This window comes from Pelobates fuscus, chromosome 13 (genome assembly GCF_036172605.1).
Source record: "Pelobates fuscus isolate aPelFus1 chromosome 13, aPelFus1.pri, whole genome shotgun sequence".
NCBI lineage: Eukaryota > Metazoa > Chordata > Amphibia > Anura > Pelobatidae > Pelobates > Pelobates fuscus.
In genome coordinates, this window is record NC_086329.1 from 107,482,969 (window position 1) to 107,507,941 (window position 24,973).

A 24,973-nucleotide genomic window follows, 5' to 3' on the forward strand; every position below is an offset into this window, starting at 1 on the left:
TGATGAAAACCATGTTAAAGGATAGGATTGTTGAACATCTAAAAACACATGGATTTCAAGATCAGAGACAACATGGGTTTACTTCAGGGAGATCATGCCAAACTAATCTTATTGATTTTTTTGATTGGGTAACTAAAATTATAGATCAGGGTGGTGCAGTAGACATTGCTTACCAAGATTTCAGTAAGGGTTTTGACACTGTTGCACATAGAAGGCTTATCAATAAACTGCAATCTTTGAGTTTGGATTCCAATATTGTTGAATGGGTAAGGCAGTGGCTGAGTGACAGGCAACAGAGGGTTGTAGTCAATGGAGTATATTCAAAGCTTGAGCTTGTCACCAGTGGGGTACCTCAGGGATCTGTACTTGGACCCATTCTCTTTAATATTTTTATTAGTGATATTGCAGAAGGTCTTGATGGTAAGGTGTGTCTTTTTGCGGATGATACTAAGATATGTAACAGGGTTGATGTTCCAGGAGGGATAAGCCAAATGGCAAATGATTTAGGTAAACTAGAAAAATGGTCAGAGTTGTGGCAACTGACATTTAATGTGGATAAGTGCAAGATAATGCATCTTGGATGTAAAAACCCAAGGGCAGAGTACAGAATATTTGATAGAGTCCTAACCTCAACATCTGAGGAGAGGGATTTAGGGGTGATTATTGTCACGATTCCGGGAACCCAACACGCTAACAGACACACACACACACAGAAAAGGTGCCGTACCGGACCTTAGAGTGGCCGGGCTAAGCACACACAGAATAGTCAGGAGACAAGCCGAGTCAGGGGAACCAGAAAACAGGATAACGATAAACAAGCCGAGGTCAAAGGGTAGGAGAAAGTCACAAAGTCAGATTAACAAGCCAGAGAGTACGTAACCAGAAATCACAAGTTCAGAATCAATACTATACAGCAAAGACCACAACAGGGCAGGGAGGAACAGGAAAGGTGAGTATAAATACCCTAGGTTAAATTCTGATTGGATAACTTCCAATCAGAATTAACAATCAAACGTGGGAGATATCTAAGCCTCCCACTGTGATTGTGGTACTGTTGCTTTAACGCCGGGTCACTCACGTGACCCAGGCGTTTGCATAAATCAACGACCTTCCAGCGTGCACCGTTATACATGCTGCCGCTGGGAGGCGTGACGGATGCGAGCGGCGAGCGGCGGAGAGGAGACGCCGCTCGCAGACAGGTAGGAGGAGGGGAGACCGCGGGCGGCGATGGACTGAGGGTGAGTGCTGCGAGCTGCGAGCAGCCTCCCCTACTAGCCGCCCGCGGACCCCTGACATAACCCCCCCCTCGAGGACCACCCAACGGGCGGGAAGCCAAAGGCTTCAAAGGAAACCGCGCATGAAAGGAGCGGACCAAAGAGGGCGCGGTCACGTCAGAGGCAGAAACCCAGGACCGCTCCTCAGGGCCGTATCCCTTCCAGTCAACCAGATACTGCAAGCGACCCCGAGAAAAACGAGAATCAAGCAGGGCAGCCACGTCGTACACGTCATTAGAGGCTGCGAGGAGGGAAACTGGACGCCTGAGAGGACCAGAGAATCGATTACAGAGCAGGGGCTTCAAAAGGGAGGTGTGAAAGGTGTTAGGAATACGCATGGAAGGAGGTAAGGCCAGGGAGTAGGACACAGGATTGACCCTACGCAATACCTTGTAGGGGCCAAGGAACCTGGGTGCGAATTTCATCGAGGGGACCCTGAGGCGGAGATCCTTAGAGGACAACCAAACCCTATCACCCGGAACATAAGAAGGAGCAGCACCTCTACGGCGATCAGCAAATCTCTTCTGAGCAACAGCCACTCGAGAAAGAGTAGCATGGACCTGATCCCACATCTTCCGTAAGGAGGTTAGGTGCTCGTCCAAAGCGGGTATTCCCTTGTCGGAGAATACGTCGGGAAGGACAGAGGGTTGGAACCCATAAGCAACCAAAAAAGGACTTAAGCCAGTGGACGAATGAGTCACAGTGTTTCTGGCGAATTCAGCCCAGGGAAGGAGGTGAGACCAGTTGTCCTGGTGTGCATTCGTGAAGCAGCGTAAATACAACTCCACAGATTGATTCGCCCGTTCGGCAGCTCCATTGGATTGTGGATGATAGGAGGAGGTAAATGACAAGGAAATCCCCATCTCAGCACAAAAGCCCCTCCAAAACCGAGAGACAAACTGAGGACCCCTGTCGGATACGATATCCTGTGGTATACCATGCAAGCGGAAAACCTCATTGGCAAACACCCGAGCCAACTGAACCGCAGAAGGTAGTTCTTTGAGTGGAATAAAGTGTGCCATCTTAGAGAACCTATCAGTCACAGTCAAAATTACTGTCATTCCATCGGATGAAGGAAGATCAACAATAAAGTCCATGGATAGGTGGGTCCATGGTTTCTTGGGTACGGACAAAGGCATCAGGAGACCCTGGGGTTTAACAGTAGGGGACTTACACTGTGCACAAACACGACAAGCCTGCACATAATCCACTACGTCTTGCTTAAGTGAAGGCCACCAGAATTGTTGAAGGAGACCCTTGTATGTTTTGGTAACCCCTGGGTGACCAGCCGTTTTGGCGGTGTGAAATAAAACCAACAATTTATTTCTATCTCTTTCTTTCACGTATAATCTATCAACAGGTGTCTCAGAGGGTGCTTGGGTTTGGTATGCCTTGATACCATCCAGGAAAAGGGACGAAATAACCAAACGGGTAGCGGCTATTATCTTAGACGTGGGTACAATGGGTTCAGGAGCGGGGGCAATAGACTCCAAAGGTTCGCATTGTCGGGAGATAGCATCAGCCTTGACATTACGGTACCCAGGTCTATATGTGATAATGAACTGAAAGCGTGAAAGAAATAAGGGCCATCTGGCTTGACGAGAGGACAATCTTTTAGCATCAGCTACATAGGAGAGATTCTTATGATCAGTTATAACCAGGATTTCGTGTCTGGCTCCTTCTAATAAGTATCTCCACTCTTTAAAAGCCATCACAATAGCTAATAGTTCCCTGTTCCCGACGTCGTAATTTTTCTCCGAATCAGATAGTTTTTTAGAAAAGTAGCAACAGGGATGGAGGGGTTCGTTATAGGATAGTCTTTGTGATAATACAGCTCCCACACCTGATTCTGAAGCGTCTACTTCCATTACAAAGGGAAGGGAAGGATCGGGATTGTGTAGCACAGAGGCAGTGGCAAATGCCTTTTTGAGAGTCTCAAAGGCTTTAATGGCTTCAGGAGTCCAAACCCTGGGGTGCAAACCCTTTTTAGTCAGTTTAGTGAAAGGAGAAATGACTGATGAAAAGTTTTTAATAAACCTGCGATAATAATTGGCAAAGCCTATAAATCGCTGTATTGCTTTAAGGCCTTGAGGAAGAGGCCAAGACAACATGGCTTCTAATTTTGAAGGATCCATGCTGAACCCCTGTTCAGAAATGATGTACCCTAGGAATTGTACTGATTTTTGGTCGAATAAACATTTCTCCAATTTACAATAAAGACCATTTTGTAGCAATCTCTTAAGTACCTTCCTCACATGGGCATGATGAGACTCCAGATCAGGAGAAAACACAAGTATATCATCGAGATAGACCACGGCACAGACATGTAGTAAATCTCTAAGGACATCATTTATGAGGTCCTGAAAGACAGCAGGAGCATTACAGAGTCCGAAAGGCATAACTAGATACTCGTAATGCCCACTGCGTGTATTGAACGCTGTCTTCCATTCATCGTTTTCTTTTATACGAACCAAGTTATAAGCCCCCCTGAGGTCTAGTTTGGTAAAAAATCTAGAACCTTTGACACGGTCAAACAACTCAGTAATGAGATGGATAGGATAAGCATTTTTAACTGTTATATTATTCAGGCCTCTATAGTCTATACATGGCCTTAAATCGCCCTCTTTCTTGGCAACAAAAAAGAAACCAGCACCAGCCGGAGAGGAGGACCTTCTGATAAAACCTTTACGTAAGGATTCCTGTATGTACTCCTCCATGACCTGGTTTTCTTTCTCAGAAAGCGGGTAGACCTTGCCCCTAGGAGGCATCTTTCCAGGTAACAAGTTTATGGCACAATCATAATCCCGATGTGGCGGTAGTCTATCAGCTTCCCTTTTTTCAAAGACCAATGCGAGGTCTGCATAGACAGGGGGGACAGAAACAGAAAGGGGTTTAGCTGTAGGCACATTGAGTAAACAAACGGGATGTAAACGGACCATACAGTCTCGTTGACAGGATTCCCCCCAGGAGAGTATATCCAAACAACCCCAATCAAGTACCGGGTTATGCTTAACTAACCAGGGGAAGCCCAGTATGATGGAAGCTGTAAGGGAGTCAATTATTTGGAAGGTACTTGGAATTATCCTTTCTTTGTGTAAGGCACCCACGGCCATAACCATTTCTTGGGTCTCATGGGTCACCAGGGGTTTCTCAAGTGGTCTACCATCTATGGCCTCAACGGCCAAGGGTGTGGCCTTTTGGATCAAATTCAAGGCTGCGGTTTTAGCAAAGTTCTCATCGATAAAGTTATCTGCAGCACCTGAATCGATCAAGGCTTTAGTTGTGATCGTGGTTTGATTGACCAAAAGAGTAACCGTAATGAATGGTCTGGAGATGGACACATGAGGGGAAAAAACCATAACACCCGAGGCCGACCCCTCTCTAGGCCTTAGGTGCTGTAGTTTCCCTGCAAACTAGGACAGTTACTTCGGAGATGCCCCCTCTTACCACAATAAAGGCACAAGCCCTCCCTTCTGCGGTATGTCCTTTCAGCTTCAGATAAGCCTACAGCACCTAATTGCATGGGTTCGGGAGGTGGTTGAGTAGGGGGAGGTAACGCTAGTAGTGCAGTACTGGGTAAAGCAGGTAACCCCTGTGTATTCATTCTTCTTTGACTACGCCTCTCTCTTATACGGTTGTCAATTAGAATGATATAATCTATTAGATCATCCAGAAGAATAGGCAATTCCCTGGATGCTATTTCGTCTAATATGCAAGCGGCCAAACCCTCCTGAAAAGCTGTTACGAGAGAGTCGTTATTCCAAACCACTTCAGCTGCCAGAGTGCGGAATTCAATGGTATAATCCGCTACTGATCTACTGCCCTGTCGGATCCTGAGCAGAGCTTTGCCAGCAGAAGCAACCCGGCCGGGCTGATCAAACGTACGTTTGAAAGCTGTTAGAAAGTCTGCAAAGGACATTGGGGACGTGTTCTCCCACATGGGGTTGGCCCATGCTAGAGCTTTTCCTGACAAATGGTTGATCAGAAAAGCAATTTTGGCTCTGTCAGTGGGGTATGAGCGCGGATTCATCACCAAATGAATATCAATTTGGTTGAGGAAACCACGGCACGATGCTGGATCACCGCTATAGCGCTGAGGTGGCGTCATGTGAACCACGTGAGCAGGAGCGGTTACCGGATCAGGACTGGGTTCTGGCCCAGCAGCAACAACTTCTTGAACAGCAGGTTGCAAGTGGGCAGTACGAGCCAGTATGGTTTGTAAAGCCTGGGCAAACTGATCCATACGATGGTCTAAACCATCCATTCTAGCCTCCTGATTAACTAGGAGCTGTGGAATGTCAGCAGGTTCCATAATGGCCCTGTTGTAATGTCACGATTCCGGGAACCCAACACGCTAACAGACACACACACACACAGAAAAGGTGCCGTACCGGACCTTAGAGTGGCCGGGCTAAGCACACACAGAATAGTCAGGAGACAAGCCGAGTCAGGGGAACCAGAAAACAGGATAACGATAAACAAGCCGAGGTCAAAGGGTAGGAGAAATTTACAAAGTCAGATTAACAAGCCAGAGAGTACGTAACCAGAAATCACAAGTTCAGAATCAATACTATACAGCAAAGACCACAACAGGGCAGGGAGGAACAGGAAAGGTGAGTATAAATACCCTAGGTTAAATTCTGATTGGATAACTTCCAATCAGAATTAACAATCAAACGTGGGAGATATCTAAGCCTCCCACTGTGATTGTGGTACTGTTGCTTTAACGCCGGGTCACTCACGTGACCCAGGCGTTTGCATAAATCAACGACCTTCCAGCGTGCACCGTTATACATGCTGCCGCTGGGAGGCGTGACGGATGCGAGCGGCGAGCGGCGGAGAGGAGACGCCGCTCGCAGACAGGTAGGAGGAGGGGAGACCGCGGGCGGTGATGGACTGAGGGTGAGTGCTGCGAGCTGCGAGCAGCCTCCCCTACTAGCCGCCCGCGGACCCCTGACAATTATTTCTGAGGACTTAAAGGTAGGCAGACAATGTAATAGAGCAGCAGGAAATGCTAGCAGAATGCTTGGTTGTATAGGGAGAGGTATTAGCAGTAGAAAGAGGGAAGTGCTCATGCCATTGTACAGAACACTGGTGAGACCTCACTTGGAGTATTGTACGCAGTACTGGAGACCGTATCTTCAGAAGGATATTGATACCTTAGAGAGAATTCAGAGAAGGGCTACTAAACTGGTTCATGGATTGCAGGATAAAACTTACCAGGAAAGGTTAAAGGATCTTAACATGTATAGCATGGAGGAAAGACGAGACAGGGGGGATATGATAGAAACATTTAAATACATAAAGGGAATCAACACAGTAAAGGAGGAGACCATATTTAAAAGAAGAAAAACTACCACAACAAGAGGACATAGTCTTACATTAGAGGGGCAAAGGTTTAAAAATAATACCAGGAAGTATTACTTTACTGAGAGGGTAGTGGATGCATGGAATAGCCTTCCAGCTGAAGTGGTAGAGGTTAACACAGTAAAGGAGTTTAAGCATGCGTGGGATAGGCATAAGGCTCTCCTAACTATAAAATAAGGCCAGGGACTAATGAAAGTATTTAGAAAACTGGGCAGACTAGATGGGCCGAATGGATCTTATCTGCCGTCACATTCTATGTTTCTATGTTTCTATAGATAATATATAGATAGATATTGATAGATAGATAGATAGATATTGATAGATAGATAGATAGATATAGATCAATAGATAGATAGATATTGATAGATAGATAGATAGATAGATAATATATAGATAGATATTGATAGACAATAGATAGATAGATAGATATTGATAGATAGATAGATATTGATAGATAGATAGATATTGATAGACAGATAGATATAGATCAATAGATAGATAGATATTGATTGATAGATAGATAGATAGATAGATAGATATTGATAGATAGATAGACAGACACAGAGACAGTAAGTTATATAATTATATTTTATCTTGTCTAAGGGTTCTAGATATACCGATTTTTTTCTTTCCTAATATAAATAGTGGGTTCCATCATGTTCCTTGTATCACAGAGCGTTACGCTGAGTTAATGTGAAGTTAATTCTTGCAGAGAGAGTGAACGCCTGTCCGTCCACCTGCTGCACACAGAGCGTTCACAGCTGGGAATGGGAGGCTGCTTGGCCCATCACACCGCCCAGATCCACTAATTGCTCTCCCAAGATTTAGGAAGCATTTCCTTCCAGAGCAAGTTGTCCAGATGTCAGCAGAAAGCCGTTACAGATGTCCATTACCATGATACTCCCAGATCCCCTCCGTAGCCGACACACTGCGATTCTGCTTACTTTGTAAGTTCAAGGAGCTAGCCTCACATCCCTCGCCAGAGTTTAAATGATGTCATGTACAACGGTTGGACTTGCTTAAAGGAAACGTCAGCATATTCTGATTATTAAAATCAGAGATTGCATGTGTTCTAACCTCAGCGATAGCACTGTGTGATTCGTTATATGTAAATATTCCCTCACCTGCTGGATCTGACCACTTACTCTTGTTCCACCTTGTTGTCTTGTTATATCTTTAAAGGGCAATGTCACATCGTACTTACCTCGTCACAATCGCTTCCTCTTCTCTTCCTTGTCTCTTCCTCATCTCTTCCTCATCTCTTCCTTGTCTTTTCCTCTTCTCTTCCTCATCGCTTCCTCTTCTCTTCCTCATTGCTTCCTCATCTCTTCTTCATCGCTTCTGTGGCGGAACAGACCTCGCCACATGTTCTTGGAGGGGGCTGCTTGCCCCCCTCCTACCTTCTGACTATGGCCCTGGGATATATGGCATTTGAAAACACTATTTGTGCCCTGTGACAAAACTGGAGATTGTGCACAAATATGACTATTGTCCATATTTTTTATGATTCCCTTCGTTTCTTGCACTGTTCCCCATGTGTTTCATCTGTTGGTTCGGCTGGATAGACTACCAGATAAACTGTGGAGTTACTGGGTGGCCACCATTTCATGTATCAGAGGCACATGGTGAGAACAATGGATGAAGTACATGGTGAGAACAATGGATGAAGCACATGGTGAGAACAATGGATGAAGCACATGGTGAGAACAATGGATGAAGTACATGGTGAGAACAATGGATGAAGCACATGGTGAGAACAATGGATGAAGCACATGGTGAGAACAATGGATGAAGTACATGGTGAGAACAATGGATGGCGGCCATTTTAACTCACAGACACTGTTTTTACTTTTCTACATGGTACCATCTCACCGGTATTTGGTGCATGTTTTGGGGTCCCTGTGATATGTTTTATAATACTGTATTTTCCTGCCTGTGATAATGAAGTTAGTCTATTGTGTTGAGATAATTGTATCACAGGCAGTGGGGAGGATTTCTGATGTAATGAATGGGAGTGTTAGCTGTGTTGTAATGTGTTGATTGGTTGTTCTTAAAAACCCTGTGGGCAGTACTATGTTTGTAGAATGTGAATAAAAGAGGCTGTATGTGCCAGTACAGTCAGTTCTTCTTCACCCTCAATCTAGAGTCCTGTCTCTTATTGAGGGAATTGCTATATCATCACAAGGGATTGCTATGCTCTGCATGCTCCCTTGGATAATCATTTCTAAGCTCTTGTAAGAGCTTGTTCCTGTCTTGCTCTCTAAAGGAGTCTACAGTGGTTATTGTGTCGGCTGGAGTGCTTGGAGCCCTCAGGAAGCGCTAGGAGCATCCTTCAACGGAGGTACCCAGTCGGGGTGCCAGGTGATCCGTTACAGCTTCCTTTTCTCTTCCTTGTCTCTTCCTCATCTCTTCCTCATCGCGTCCTTGTTTTTTCCTCTTCTCTTCCTCATCGCTTCCTCTTCTCTTCCTCATCGCTTCCTCTTCTCTTCCTCATTGCTTCCTCATCTCTTCTTCATCGCTTCCTTTTCTCTTTCTTGTCTCTTCATCATCTCTTCCTCATCACGTCCTTGTCTTTTCCTCTACTCTTCTTCATCGCTTCCTCTTCTCTTCCTCATTGCTTCCTCATCTCTTCCTCATCGCTTCCTTGTCTCTTCCTCTTCTCTTCCTCATTGCTTCATCTCTTCCTCTTCTCTTCCTCATCTCTGCTTCATCGCTTCCTCTTCTCTTCCTCATCTCTTCTTCATCACTTCCTCCTCTCTTCCTCTTCTCTTCCTCATCTCTTCCTCTTCTCTTCTTGATCTCTTCCTCTTCTCTTCTTCTTTATCTCTTCTTCATCTCTTCCCCATCTCTTTCTCTTCTCTTCCTCTTTCCTACTAGTCTTTCTTTTTTTCATCTATTTCCAAAAAGTATGTATTTTCCCTACATAGATAGATAGACCCGGGTGGAGCTACCACCATCTAGCAGTCTCAATCCCCCCAGCCGTTACCAGTGACAGGGTATTAGTTCTGTCCATGGAGCAGGATCCTCCATAGACGTCAATGCTGTACTTTAGCAAATGCGTAAAAGTACAGCGACGATGTCGTCTCTGGGCACAGACGTGCCAGGAGCTGAAGAGGACCCGTCGGAGGAAGATAGCGGCACCCACAAAGGACATGTTCAAGTAAGGAGATTTTAACTTTCCCTGCTTTACCTGTCACTCCCATCGACAATTTCACCGTCGTAAGTATTTGCAAATTCTGCAAAGTCCCATGACGATGACAGTGCCACTTTAAGTCCTGTATGATTGGAATCACCACTTATCCGACTAATCACCATCCACAATATGACTGTCTTACCTGACTGTGTGTCTTACCTGACTGTGTGTCTTACCTGGCAGTGTGTCTTACCTGGCTGTGTGTCTTATCTGACTGTCTGTCATACCTGACTGTGTGTCTTACCTAGCTGTGTGTCTGATTGACTTCTGTCTTACCTGGCTGTGTGTCTTACCTGGCTGTGTGTCTGATTGACTGTCTGTCATACATGACTGTGTGTCTTACCTAGCTGTGTGTCTGATTGACTGTCTGTCTTACCTGGCTGTGTTTCTTACCTGGCTGTGTGTGTGTCTGATTGACTGTCTGTCTTACCTGACTGAGTGTCTTACCTGGTTGTGTGTCTTACCTTGCCGTGTGTGTGTCTGAATGACTGTCTGTCTTACCTGGCTGTGTGTCTGATTGACTGTCTGTCTTACCTGGCTGTGTTTCTTACCTGGCTGTGTGTCTGATTGACTGTCTGTCTTACCTGACTGTGTGTCTTACCTGGCTGTGTGTCTGATTGACTGTCTGTCTTACCTGGCTGTGTTTCTTACCTGGCTGTGTGTCTGATTGACTGTCTGTCTTACCTGACTGTGTGTATTACCTGGCTGTGTGTGTGTGTGTGTGTCTGAATGCCTGTCTGTCTTACCTGGCTTTGTTTTTGATTGATTGTCTGTCTTACCTGGCTGTCTGTCATACCTGGCTGCGTGTCTTACCTGGCTGTGTGTCTGATTGACTGTCTGTCTTACCTAGCTTTGTTTTTGATTGACTGTCTGTCTTACCTGACTGTCTGTCATACCTGGCTGTGTGTCTTACCTGACTGTCTGTCATACCTGGCTGTGTGTCTTACCTGGCTGTGTGTCTGATTGATTGTCTGTCTTACCTGTCTGTCTGTCATACCTGGCTGTCTGTCTTACCTGTCTGTGTGTTTGTGTGACTGTCTGTCTTACCTGATTGTGTTCCTGTCCCAGTATCTGTCTTACTTTACTGTCTATCTGGTTTGTCTGCCTATCTGCCAGTCTTGAAAAGCCTATAATGACTTTCTTTTACCAAATGTCTAATGCTGCCTGTAATTCTAACCATTTGGCACCTATTTCTAGCAGAGAATGAAGGAACGGACCCATGTGATTCAGTTCTTTGTCTTGGATCAGGTTCAGACATTGTCTCTGAATGCCAGTAGCCACGACATCTGTCAAACCCCTCATAAACTCTAAGCAAACTAAACACTACAAAGAGCTGTAATAATACAATGAGCTGTAATAATACAATATGCTGTAATAATACAATGAGCTGTAATAATACACTGAGCTGTAATAATACAATGAGCTGTAATAATACGCTGAGCTGTAATAATACACTATGCTCTAATAATACAATGAGCTGTAATAATACGCTGAGCTGTAATAATACAATATGCTGTAATAACAGACTAATAATACAATATGCTATGCTGTAATAATGCAGCTTATTGTATCATCATAGCTGAGTGTGTTATTACAGGTTATTGTATTAATACAGTGTAGTCTATTATTACAGCTCCATCTATTATTATAGCTCATCGTATTATTACAACTTGTTGTATTATTACAGGGTGTGTTTGTATGTAATGTTTGCATTTGAGTTCAGGGGTGTGTTTGTATGTAGTGTTGGCATTTAAACGCGTGTGTACATTTGTGTATAGCATTGGTGTTTGAATGAAGAGGTCTGTTTGTGTATTTTTTGTAATTTGAATGCATGGGGTGTGTTTGTATGTACATTTTGTGTTTGATTGCAAAGGTGTGTTTGTATGTTGTGTTGGCGTTTGATGGGATGTATGCACATACACTGACACATACATACATACTTACACAGATATGCATACACATTAACATGCACAGATACATTAACACATACATACACCTTGACACACAGATACACATACACACACTGACACAGATAAACTCGCTGACAAACACACCTTGACACACAGATACACATACACACACTGACACAGATACACACAGTGACACACACACATACCTTGACACACGGATACACATACACACACTGACACAGATACACACAGTGACACACACACATACCTTGACACACGGATACATCTTATAATTCTTATATTTGTAGCTAGCTCCTATTAACACACCCTTTGTGTGCAGGAGGGTGGCTTCCTTGGGTACTGCTGTTGGGTACTGCTGTTGGGTACTGCTGTTGGGTACGCGTGCATTCTGAGGTGCGAGCAGATTTAGACTGATGCGGGAATGAAAGTCGGCGAGCGATGCTGAAACCACGCTGACTCGGAGGACGCCAAAGGTGGATGGTCACGGGAAAACAGAACAAGCAAAGAATACACCTGACTGGGCGCAGGATTTTTTACCACTTGAGAAAGCCCTAAGGGGAGAAACGCGTTGTGGTTTTTATGCTGTTGTTAAAATAAGTGATTTGGGCTATCTCACTACCTGCCCTTTTTCCTTTCTCTTTTACCTGCCTTCCTTTTCATATTCTGCTATTAAGCGAAGCTACCAAGAAAGTCCCATTCCAGGACTAGAAGATCTATTGCCACCTTTGAGACTGTGCCGTACCATCTTGCATTTTTTACTCTTTCAAGTTTTATTGTGGACTCTTTTTATCTCCTGTGGTTTTTAATTGCTCTTATTGATTTTATTGATTTTATTATTATATACTTTTGTGTTTGGAGTATTTTTCTTGGCGCTACCTGTATATGGTTGTTTGACTGGGCGCAGTGACTGAGGCTACTGTGGACATCCAGAAGGGAAGGAGGGGAGAGAAACCTGGCCTCTCCAGGCAGTCTCCAGCCAGACAAAACTAAACAGAAAAAAGGAAGCAGGTTACAGCTAAGCCAGTAACAAGCTAAGTACACCAATACCTTCTCGTAGTTACACTCAGATTGCTGTATGCCTGGCTTACCTCTATTTTGCATAAAATATTATATGAATCAAAGAAAAAGAAGAATTGCCTTTAATATAATGAAAAAGAAATAAGAGAGGGGGAGGAATAAAGGGAACGAAGAAGGAAAAAAAGGAAAGGGATGAAAAGCGAAGGGAAAGGGGGAGACAGCGCTATATAACAACTTTGGGCCAAGTTCTAATTACCATCACCAAACAGAGTGCCGTTCAGTCTGACAACATTGCATTATATCGTTAAAACCAAATAAAGCTGTGAGGTCTTCAGAGTTCCCCATCTTTGGACCCAGCCAACTCAATCAAAGTTAAATACACAGCAAATATTACTGACTGCTGGGTTCATATCCCCTTTACCCCCCAATTCTGCTTATCCCTTAGTGGGTCCTCCTGGTTTGTTTTTGTGTTTTTTTCTTTTCTTTCTGATTTTTCTTATTTCAACACTTAAAATGGCTACCAAAAGCCATACTTCTAAAAGAGAAAAATATTTCTATAATAGAGACAATCAAAGAAGAAATAAAATGAAATATCCGGATGCAAAGACAGCACAATCAATTGTAGAGCAAAAACCCACTAGCTTCGAAGATAAGTTGGCAGACTATGATCATAGACCTGATACGATTAATCTCAATAAACCCCTGCTCCATCAGTAATACTTAAAGGATCACTATAGTGTCAGGAAAACAAAGCGGTTTTCCTGACACTATAGTGCCCTGAGGGTGCCCCCTCCCGTTAAAACCCCTTCAGCAGCTTACCTTTATCCAGCACCGGGCTCCCTCGGCTCTGGTGACCTCTCCTCCGCTGCCAACGTCAGCTCCCGAGTCAAGTGGAATGCACATGCGAGGCAAGTCTATTCAAACTGTCTATATTAAAGCATTTCTCAATGCTTTCCTATGGATGTTCTGTACGCTGGATGCACATTTCGCAGATGCGCCTCTAGCTGCTGTCAGGAAGACAGCCACTAGAGGCTGGATTACCCTCAGTGAAACGTTGAAACATTGAGCTGAAGTGGTCTGGGTGACTATAGTGGTCCTATAAGTGGAAAAAAGAACTAGGTTGTAATATTGACTAAGATAGTTGGTACAAGGCTCTCCACTATGTTACAAAAAATATACATTGTTTAAATGACATAGAAACATTCTATAAAGTAACCAACAGGTGGTATTATGTCCCAGACAGGTTACACAAGATCTATCCAACATATTCTGAGGTCTGTTGGAGATGTAACCAAATGGTGGGTACATATGAACATATCTGGTGGGGATGTATGGGTATAAATAAACACGGCATTGGATATTTGCTTTATTAGAAGATATGGGTATTAAAAACCTCTTTAAAACTCCAACTGTGGCTTTGCTACATGTAGATTGGCCCAATTTAGACCAATTAAACCAATGCCTAATTATCCACTCTTTAATTGTGACCCATTAGTTCTTTCATAGGCGCATATAAAAAATCTAATTATCCTGCAAATGGTTATGGAGAAGCAATATATCTATATAACCTCCACTTCTGCAAATAAATAATACGATAGAAAGATGGATCCATTATATAGGACAACGGTCCCCACACCCCTGTGCAGATAACCAAAATTCATTCTTACCTATCTCCCCTATTGAAAATCAATAATAACGATATCTAATGCTGTAACGTATGAGCTCTGACAGCCTTTTTGTTTGTAATCGATATTTATCAAATGCACATAATATAGAATCCTGATTTCTCTCTTTTTTTGGTAAAAATTGTGCACTACTGTATGTGTGTATGCTTTTGTTTTTCTTATGTATAAATGTGTATTCTCTTTGTCAATGCAAAACCATTAAATAAAAAGAATAATACAAAATAAAAGAATGGAAGGAGGAGAGGAGGAGAGGAGTGGATCAGCGGGTGCTAGGGGACAGTCCCCTGAAAGCGTAGAGATAGCGCATCATTAGACGCATGTGTAACGGACCGTTTCGCTCACCAGAGGATAAAAAACCGTTTAGGCGATAATCCCCTTTCAGCCAGACAAGCAGCTACTGCAAGCACCAATCTCCCGAACGGCAAACTACACGAATCTTCGAACTCCCGAACAAGAGGCACACGAACACTGGAAGAAGCTGAACAGGAAAAAGCATACAATCCGCTTACACTCCTGGCAATCGGCATACAATCAAATTCCCCCAAGAATGAGACGACACTTCAGCTTGAGGGTTAAAACAAGAACTCACGTTTATTAACACAACTGGCTTATAAAGGATTCTCCCATGCAAGGGAGGGATTTACACTACACCAATCACACTTGCGTTACCTCCCACACATCTCCTCCCCTCAGCATGACACATAATCCCCTTAGCCATGTCCATTACTTCCCCACTTTCTGGATGTACCCCAAATAGGGGATCCCCTGCTAGCCCTGATCTGGGTGAGTAACATACTCAAAGATCACCCTGATCGGACCAGGGGTTCGGGAGTTATGGAGGTTGCAAGATATGACCGACCGCACAGGCAACGGTAGCCACAAATAGTTCCATAAGGTTTGGCCCTGCGGTCGGTCTCTGTTCCTGGGTATAAACGGCTGAAAGTACCGAATGAAATGGTTCTTGCCTGCCTTTATTGGAGTCCCCTTGTCCGTACGAGTCTTTCTACCGAACGGTGGCCCGTTCGGTAGTTCCCACACAAATCCATGGAAGTCTGGAGGTCTCAGCGGTGTTTGCCTAGTCGAGTGTCCGATTTTAGTTCCAGACACTCGACGGCAAAACACAGCTGTTCGGGAGTTTAAGATGGCCGCTGCCACGTGTTCGTTTGACGAACAAAGGCCACCCAGCGATCGTCAATTCTACCGAACACCCCGGCAGAAAGGCACGAATAAGCTTTAACATGCAGTGCCATAGTCCAAAGGGAGCAGGCGAGCAACCAGGCTTCTCCAGTGCCCGGTGGCGAGGTTGGTTCCGCCACATGTGAGCCAAACTTCTGGTACTGTCTGCACAGTATGTCCTAAGTTGGCCGGCCTGCATGATTGGTGGGCAGCCTGACATGTTTTCACACCATACTGACATTCTAATTAGTCGGACAGACCCGTACCCTTTCTGAGCATGTCCGGTTATGTAATTTGAGTCAGTGGCCCACCCTGTTACCCCGCCCAGCATCCTGCTTCCCCAGACACTGCTGTTAGGGGTTATGGATTTGCTTGAGAAATGAAAGTGAGAGATTAGCAGAAGGTAAGTGTGTCACAATACTTACCTATTCAAGGACATCAAACCCATCCCATCCTCAGGTCAGGCTTTAAACATATGAAAGTGAATAATATTATACTTGCCAATTCAATGCTGGCGAACTGCTCATCCTCTCTGCTCGCGCGGGTCCAATGCACCGCTCAGCCATATCTTCAAACTTCCCATAGAACTTTGGACGCTGCCCACTCGAATGGCGAGTCTTTATATAGTATGAATTTGTGTAACGTCACATCGGATATAAAGTGGCAACTTCTCCTAGGTGACCCCATTTGCATACTTTTTGGAGTCGCAGATATGATGTGGACCAAACAGAACATATTTTAGGTTATATAATGCTTGTTTGGGCCCTTACTCAGGGCCATATTGATCTACCTTGGTACACATATAGTGCGCACAGTAAGTCTTTCTTTTTTTTTGTAATTCTTTATTTTTGTTGTGCAGGGTTGGTACAAGACAGAATTTTCAGACTGTCGAGTAACATAAATCATAATAAACATATTGTGAGGAAGCATGACAGAGCTCAGACTGCACTTTTTTTTTTTAAGTTGTCAAGCTAGAGAACGCAGTGCTAGTGCTGAATTCAACAGGGTATAAAGTAAGGTAACAGCACTTACATAGGTTACATAGACGGAGTAAGATTGAGGGCATAATGCCCATGAGTAGTTGCATGCAATGCTGACAGTAGATTTTTGTTTTAGTGTATTTCACAGGCTAGGTAACACGCTAAGGATATGTGTCTCGATTGACAATATAGCTTATTCTTACAGAAGAATAAACTGTATAGACTATGGTAAGTAAAATGACATATTATAAAGCATCATAGTAAAACAAGGCTTGAGATCCGCCGGGGCAACCAGCGCCATAGTGAAGGGTAGCAAAGGGTTCTGCGTTGGGAGAGCAGTCCACCATAAGTGTCAGGATCGGGACAGGGATCCAACGCGCAGAGTACAAACAGTAGCCAGATACGTATACCGGACCTTAGAATGGCCGGACTAACGTAAGTAGTACAGTATAGAATGGTCAAAGACAAGCCGAGGTCGAGGGTAACAGAAGACAGGTAAGCGAGAGACAAGCCGAATCAAGGGTAACAGAGATAAGCAGAGTAAGGTAAACAAGCCGGGTCAAAACCAAAAGGGATAATAGAATACACAAGCACTGAGTGACTAGAACAAGCTAGAACCACGACAGGGCAATGAGCTAAAGAAAGAAGCTCTGTTAAATACCCTGTTCAGAGCAGTAACCGCGCCTCCAAGGCGTCCTGATTGGTCCTGCAGCCATTGAGTGACAGGTCGTTCCAGAGGAGTGTCCTGATGACAACTTCCTGCCTAGATGCTGTAAAAGGCAGTCACTCCCTCGCGGCCGGCCTTGCATGACCGGATAGACGTGGGGAAGGGAGCCATCAGGCCGTCTGGATGGAGGAACAGCTAAGTCTCTACCTCTTTCGGAGGTAGAGACCACAGGTACCCTGACAGTACCCCCCCTCTCAGATACGCCCACCGGGCGGAATACACCAGGGCGAGAAGGGAATCTAGAGTGAAACGCCCTGCGGAGACGGGGAGCATGCACCTCCTCCTGAGGTACCCAACTTCTCTCCTCAGGACCATAACCCTTCCAATCGACCAGATATTGCAGTCTCCCCCGGGAGATTCGAGAATCAACGATGGAATTGACCTCATACTCCTCCTGACCCTCCACCTGAACTGAGCGGGGAGGGGCGATCGTGGAGGAGAACTTGTTACATATTAATGGTTTTAGCAAGGAAACATGAAATGAATTAGGAATGCATAAGGCATTAGGCAACGCTAAACGATACGCAACTGGGTTAATTTGAGACAGTACCCTGTAAGGTCCAATATATCGAGGAGCAAACTTCATAGACGGCACTTTTAACCGAATGTTTCTAGTACTTAACCATACTCTATCGCCTGGAACAAACACCGGTGCTGCCCTTCTACGTTTGTCAGCGTGTCTTTTAACCAGCGTAGAATTGTGCAGAAGGATTTGTCGAGTTTGATCCCACAACTTTCTTAAATTAGTAACATGAACATCCACCGACGGTATCCCTTGAGAAGAAGACTCCGAAGGAAGGATGGAAGGATGAAAGCCATAATTCAAGAAAAAAGGGCTAGAATGCGTAGAATCACAAATGAGATTGTTATGTGCAAACTCCGCCCAAGGAATCAACCGACCCAATCGTCCTGGTGTTCTGAAACGAAACAACGTAAATATTGTTCAACTTTTTGGTTAGTGCGTTCAGCAGCTCCATTGGACTGAGGATGATAGGCAGAGGAGAAATTCAATTTGATGCCTAGTTGGGAGCAGAATGATCTCCAAAAACGGGAAACAAATTGGGAGCCTCTGTCAGAGACAATTTGGGAAGGTATCCCATGCAAACGGAAAATCTCCCTGGCGAATATCTCTGCTAATTCGGGCGAAGAGGGGAGTTTAGGTAAGGGAATGAAGTGAGCCATTTTAGTAAATCTGTCTACCACAGTGAGGATGACAGTCTGCTTTTTAGAAATAGGCAAATCAACAATGAAGTCCATTGCCAGGCAGGACCAAGGCTTTTCAGGAACCTCTAAAGGGTGCAGAAATCCGCATGGAAGCGAATGGGGTAGCTTGGTCTTGGTACAAACTTCACATGCCCCGATGAATTCTTTAATATCCTTGCGTAAGTCAGGCCACCAAAAATCTTTAGAGACCAGCGCATAAGTCTTGCGGATGCCAGGATGCCCAGCCACCTTGCTGTTATGGAGACAGCATAGCACCTCCAGTTGGAGAGCGGCAGGAACGAAGTGTCGATCCCCAGGAGTCTGTTTGGGTGCCAAATGCTGAAACTTCATGATCTCAGAAAGCAATGGAGAGTGAATCCTGAGATTCGTGTTCGCGATGATATTCCCCTTAGGAACTATGGAGGACAGAAGTGGTTCAGTTATAGTGGATGGTTCATATTGATGAGACAAAGCATCGGCTTTAGAGTTCTTAGAACCAGGTCTATACGTAAGAACATAATTAAAGTGAGTGAGGAACAAAGCCCAGCGAGCCTGCCTGGCGGACAAGCGCTTAGCCTCCCCAATATAAGATAAGTTCTTATGATCCGTTAGAATAGTAACAGGGTGTAGTGTCCCTTCCAGTAAATGTCTCCACTCCTTTAACCCCTTAAGGACACATGACGTGTCTGACATGTCATGATTGCCTTTTATTCCAGAAGTTTGGTCCTTAAGGGGTTAAAGCCTTAATGACCGCTAACAGTTCCCTCTCCCCGATGTCATATCTGCTCTCAGGCCCAGAAATTTTTTTAGAGAAGAAACCACAAGGGTGTAACGGTTTATCCATCCCTAACCTTTGAGACAGAACAGCCCCAACTCCTGTCTCAGAAGCTTCGACCTCGAGCAAGAAAGGCAGAGTCGTATCAGGATGAACTAGAATGGGAGCTGAGGCAAAAAGTTCCTTGAGAGTCTTAAAAGCAACAAGAGCTTCCTCAGACCAGAACTTAGTGTCAGCCCCTTGTTTGGTCATATTGGTAATAAGCGCAATGATAGAGGAGTAACCCTTAATGAAGCGCCTATAGTAGTTGGAAAAACCAATAAACCTTTGGATAGCCTTGAGTCCTTTGGGCAAAGGCCAGTCTAAAATAGATTGGAGTTTACCAGGATCCATTTTAAAACCTTCCCCAGAAATCACGTACCCAAGAAAGTCTACCTGAGACTGATCAAAACTGCACTTCTCCAATTTGCAGTATAGACCATGTTGCAGAAGTTTGTGTAACACCTTTCTGACCTGTCTATGGTGAGTCTCAATCTCCTTAGAGTGTATTAGTATGTCGTCCAGGTAAACAATAACACAATCATGCTGAAACTCCCTAAGTACCTCATTAATCAACTCTTGAAATACTGCAGGAGCATTGCATAGTCCAAATGGCATAACAGTGTATTCGTAATGGCCATACCGGGTATTGAATGCCGTCATCCACTCGTGACCTTGCTGGATTCTCACCAAATTGTAAGCCCCTCTGAGATCTAACTTGGTGAAGATTTTGGAGCCCTTAAGACGATCAAATAACTCGGTAATCAGTGGGATAGGATAGGCATTTCTGACAGTTATTTTATTCAAGCCTCGGTAATCGATACACGGTCTCAGCGTACCATCCTTCTTCTTAATGAAAAAGAACCCCGCCCCGGCCGGGGAAGAAGACCTCCTGATGAATCCCTTTTCTAAATTCTCCTGAATATACTCCTCTAGAACCGAGTTTTCCTGAACAGACAAAGGATATACATGGCCCCTCGGAGGCATAGTCCCGGGTAGAAGCTTAATTTTACAGTCAAATGACCTGTGTGGCGGCAAAGAATCGGCATTCTTCTTGTCAAACACTGCCCTTAAGTCTAGGTAAAGGTCTGGTATTTGTCTTTCTGTGGCCTGAGTAGGGTTCTCCTGTATGTTAATATTAGCTAATGGAGAAACCTTGCACAAACACCGATCCTGGCAGCCCTGGCCCCACGAGAGTATCTCCCCTAATTCCCAATCGATAATAGGGTTATGTTCTTTCAACCATGGGTACCCCAGAACTATGGGAACGGAAGGAGACGAAATGAGCAGAAGAGATAAATTCTCCACGTGTAGGATACCAACATTTAACTCAATGGGTATGGTCTCACGAAAGATAACAGGGTCTAGTAGTGGTCTACCATCTATGGCCTCAACGGCCAAGGGTGTCTCCCTTAGCTGGGATGGGAAATTGTTTTTACTAGCAAAGGCTTGGTCGATAAAATTCTCAGCAGCACCAGAATCTATCAAAGCCATAGCCCTTACTACTTCCCCCCCGCAAGTTAAGGAAACTGGTAGCAGAAGCCTGTGATCTTTATAATTAGGAGTAGAGGACAAAATAGAAACACCCAAGGCCTGTCCTCTAGAGAGACTTAGGTGCGAGCGTTTCCCGGGCGGTTAGAACAGTTCGAGAGTAAATGACCCTTAACTCCACAATACATACACAAACCCTCTCTTCTCCTGTACTGTTTTTCCTCCTCAGAGAGGCGGGTATACCCTATCTGCATAGGTTCAGGAAGCAAAGATACCGTGGAGTCAGGACTTGGAAAAGCGGGAGCTAACCTAAAAGAAGGTCTCCGGTTCCTCTCTCGAGTGTTCTGTCTCTCTCTTAAACGTTCATCTATACGAGAGATGAACGAAATTAAATCCTCTAAATTCTCAGGGAGTTCTCTGGTAGAAACCTCATCAAGGATTACTTCAGATAAGCCATTCAAAAATACATCCATATACGCCTGCTCATTCCACTTGACCTCTGACGCCAGAGACCTGAACTCTAGTGCATAATCCACCAGTGTTTGGTTCTCCTGTCTCAGACGCAACAGTAATCTGGCTGCATTAACCTTTCTACCTGGAGGGTCAAATGTTCTTCTAAAAGCAGCTACAAAGGCGTTATAGTTATAAACTAATGGGTTATCGTTCTCCCATAATGGGTTGGCCCATCTCAGAGCTTTCTCAATAAGTAGGGTGATAATAAATCCTACCTTTGCCCTATCTGTAGGATAAGAGCGAGGTTGCAATTCAAAGTGGATACTAATTTGGTTTAAGAAACCACAACACTTCTCAGGAGACCCACCATAGCGTACTGGGGGGGTAATGCGAGAAGAAGCACCCACTGTGGCTACCTCTAGACCTGAACCGACAGGAGAAACAGGGGTATTACGTATCTCCTCTGGTGGGTTATTGGCACGAGATAATAGAGCCTGTAGCGCAAGCGCCATCTGATCCATTCTGTGATCCATGGCTTCAAACCTAGGATCAGGAGAAGCCAGCTGACTGTTTGTACTTGCAGGATCCATTGGCCCTGTCGTAATGTCAGGATCGGGACAGGGATCCAACACGCAGAGTACAAACAGTAGCCAGATACGTATACCGGACCTTAGAATGGCCGGACTAACGTAAGTAGTACAGTATAGAATGGTCAAAGACAAGCCGAGGTCGAGGGTAACAGAAGACAGGTAAGCGAGAGACAAGCCGAATCAAGGGTAACAGAGATAAGCAGAGTAAGGTAAACAAGCCGGGTCAAAACCAAAAGGGATAATAGAATACACAAGCACTGAGTGACTAGAACAAGCTAGAACCACGACAGGGCAATGAGCTAAAGAAAGAAGCTCTGTTAAATACCCTGTTCAGAGCAGTAACCACGCCTCCAAGGCGTCCTGATTGGTCCTGCAGCCATTGAGTGACAGGTCGTTCCGGAGGAGTGTCCTGATGACAACTTCCTGCCTAGATGCTGTAAAAGGCAGTCACTCCCTCGCGGCCGGCCTTGCATGACCGGATAGACCGTGGGGAAGGGAGCCATCAGGCCGTCTGGATGGAGGAACAGCTAAGTCTCTACCTCTTTCGGAGGTAGAGACCACATGTACCCTGACAATAAGTGACTGTCAGCCGATGCCCTGGCAAGGCAGACGTCTACCGTCTAAGCACAGTACATGCCGTTGAGTAGTATTGGCAGACCAAGATGGGGCTCCCCCCCATGCCCCCGGTCTGTTGTAGAGCCAGCGCTCCTGCAACATAAAGTCGGTTACTCTGTGAGGCCTGCCTTATTGGGAATTTGCAGAAGTCCACTTCAGGTTTGAGCAGTCGTTGTCGGATTCGCCTTGAGCGCTTCTGCTTGTATGGCTGGAGAAGTGGGGTTGGTCCCCGTTTGACTCTAGGCTCGGGTAGGCTTGTGGGTAACTTGTCTAGTGACAGTGTGACACCAGAATCGCGTGCAAGGCGCCCCCCAGGCCTCCCTCCTTGATGTCTCATTTCCCTTGTTGGCAGAGTGGTTTCAGTTGCTGCTTGGGCCATCCATTCCTCCAGGGCTGCCCAGAAGTTACTAAAGGCTGCATCAATGCGATTCATGATGGGTTACGCTGCCAGCTGCTTCCCCTGCATTCGGTCTTCTCCAACATGAGAATCCTGATTGATCTACATCAGTAAGTAGTTCTGATATTGACCTTGATTTGTATTTGATGTTGGCTATTTCTGGAATTCAGACCTTGTTTATCCGTATTAATATTATTCTGACCGTGGCTATTTCTAAATTTGTCTCTATCTTTATTACAGTTAAGTCCGGCCACTCTAAGGCCCGCTAATACATCTATATTTGACCCTCTATTTGTGGGTACCAACGGTAACCTAAGCAGCATTTAATAATACACATGGTGCGATCAAAAATGTTAAAATAAAGAAACGGGGCACAGGACGGGTCCTGCTTGTTGGGTGCGTTAGGGTGCGCCTGGGCGCAACCAGCACTACCTGTGTGCATGCCTATGGAGGTAAGGGAAAACATATACCAGGATAAAATATAAAATAATAGTCCAAATATATGATCTTGAATCTTATGTGGTGGAATCTGTTCTCATAAGATGCATATGCAGAAAAAAGGAAAAGAAAGGGGATCTGGACAGTGTAGTATGTAACACAATGAGTCATTAACATACACTGTAGCGGAATGCCGTAAGCCTGTCCTATAACATGCCTGTGTGATTGTATTCGGTATATTTTTCCTGTGTTAATTTTCCCATTCGTATGTTTTCTGTGTGAGTTGTATGCTATTCGGTAGTTTCCATCCGTACCATATGCATATGGAAACTACCGAACGGAGGGACCACCCCAGAGAGAAGTGTGTTAGCAATTAAGGTTCACATATTTCCTAAACCGCAAGTTAACAAGCTCGTTAGGATTGTATCTGGGTGGCCGCCATTCGGCATGCGTACACGTGGCGGCGGCCATCTTACGCATGAAAATCTCAGCGATGTTTGGTCGTCGAGTGTCTGGAACTCAAATCGGACACTCAAACAACCGAACACCGCTGAGACCTCCAGAGCTCCGTAACTACCGAATGGAGAGTCCTAACGAATCCCCATTCGGTAGAAACAAAGTACCGAATGAGGGAACCAATATCTAGGCGGATGGAAGTATGGATGGCAATTGTAAGAGTATGTTTTAACTGCCGAACGGAGACCGACCGCAGGGCCCAATCTTATGGAACCCTTTTCGGATACCAACTCGTGTGCGGTCGGTCAAACTTCTCCTTCCCGTAACTACCGAACCACTGGTCCGATCTGGGTGAATTTTGGATATAATAGTCACCCAGATCAGGGCTACCTAGCGGTACCCTAATATTAATGTTATGTGATGGTTTAGGGGTACATCCAGGTTTGGGGTAAATTACTGTGCAAGTTAAGGGGATTATGACTCACTCTGAGGGGAGGAGAGGTGTGGGAGGTAACAAGCACTGTATTGGTTACTGTCCTAATTAATGTGAATCCCTCCCTTGCATGGGAGCAGGCTTTATAAGAAACCCTGGAATAAACGATAGTTAGTTCTACTCCTGAAACTGTGTGTCGTCCAGTTATTGGGAGTGCTGTGGGGATATTGCTGTACCTTTTTACCTGCTGGAAACTCTGCTGTGGATTTACTAATGACTTGTTCCTGAGCCTCCCTAGGATCTTAAGTGGAGAATAGCTGCGAGAAATCAGCTCTCCGCTACATACACCATACAATGTGTAAGCTCCCACTCACACTTACTGGAGCTATCATACAAGCACCGGTAGTAACAGCGTGTAGTGGTACAATACCCACTTTTGGACATGGATGAAGATATGATCTCTACCGTGGGTCACAGTGAAATATGGAAAGACCAAAAAATGAAAATCCAATAGTGTAGTATATTGTAGAATAATGTCGTATAGTGTAGTGAAGTTTAATGAATAATTCAGATATTTTAGAAAAGCATTATATTAATGATATATATTTTTTTCTCACTCTGAATTTGGAGCTATGTGCCCCTGTGTGTTCAGCAAAAGACAACTTTTGCAAAGTTCAATAAAGTGGTTAATTCACTTTACAAACACTGCCTTATGATACATTGAACAGAATTG

At 44.8% G+C, this 24,973-nt stretch overlaps 1 protein-coding gene across 4 annotated transcripts in view; it reads right to left on the bottom strand.

Moving 5' to 3' along the window:
- Positions 1-24,973, bottom strand: part of HJV (hemojuvelin BMP co-receptor) — a 79,610-nt gene that overhangs the window by 28,686 nt on the left and 25,951 nt on the right. The window contains exon 1 of one of the 4 annotated variants that reach the window (XM_063439136.1): positions 7,846-7,868. The exons of the other annotated variants lie outside the window; for them this stretch is intronic. The gene's annotated coding sequence lies outside the window, so the exon portion shown is untranslated. Of the gene's footprint in view, positions 1-7,845; positions 7,869-24,973 lie in introns of those variants that run through there. 4 annotated transcript variants of the gene reach the window in all.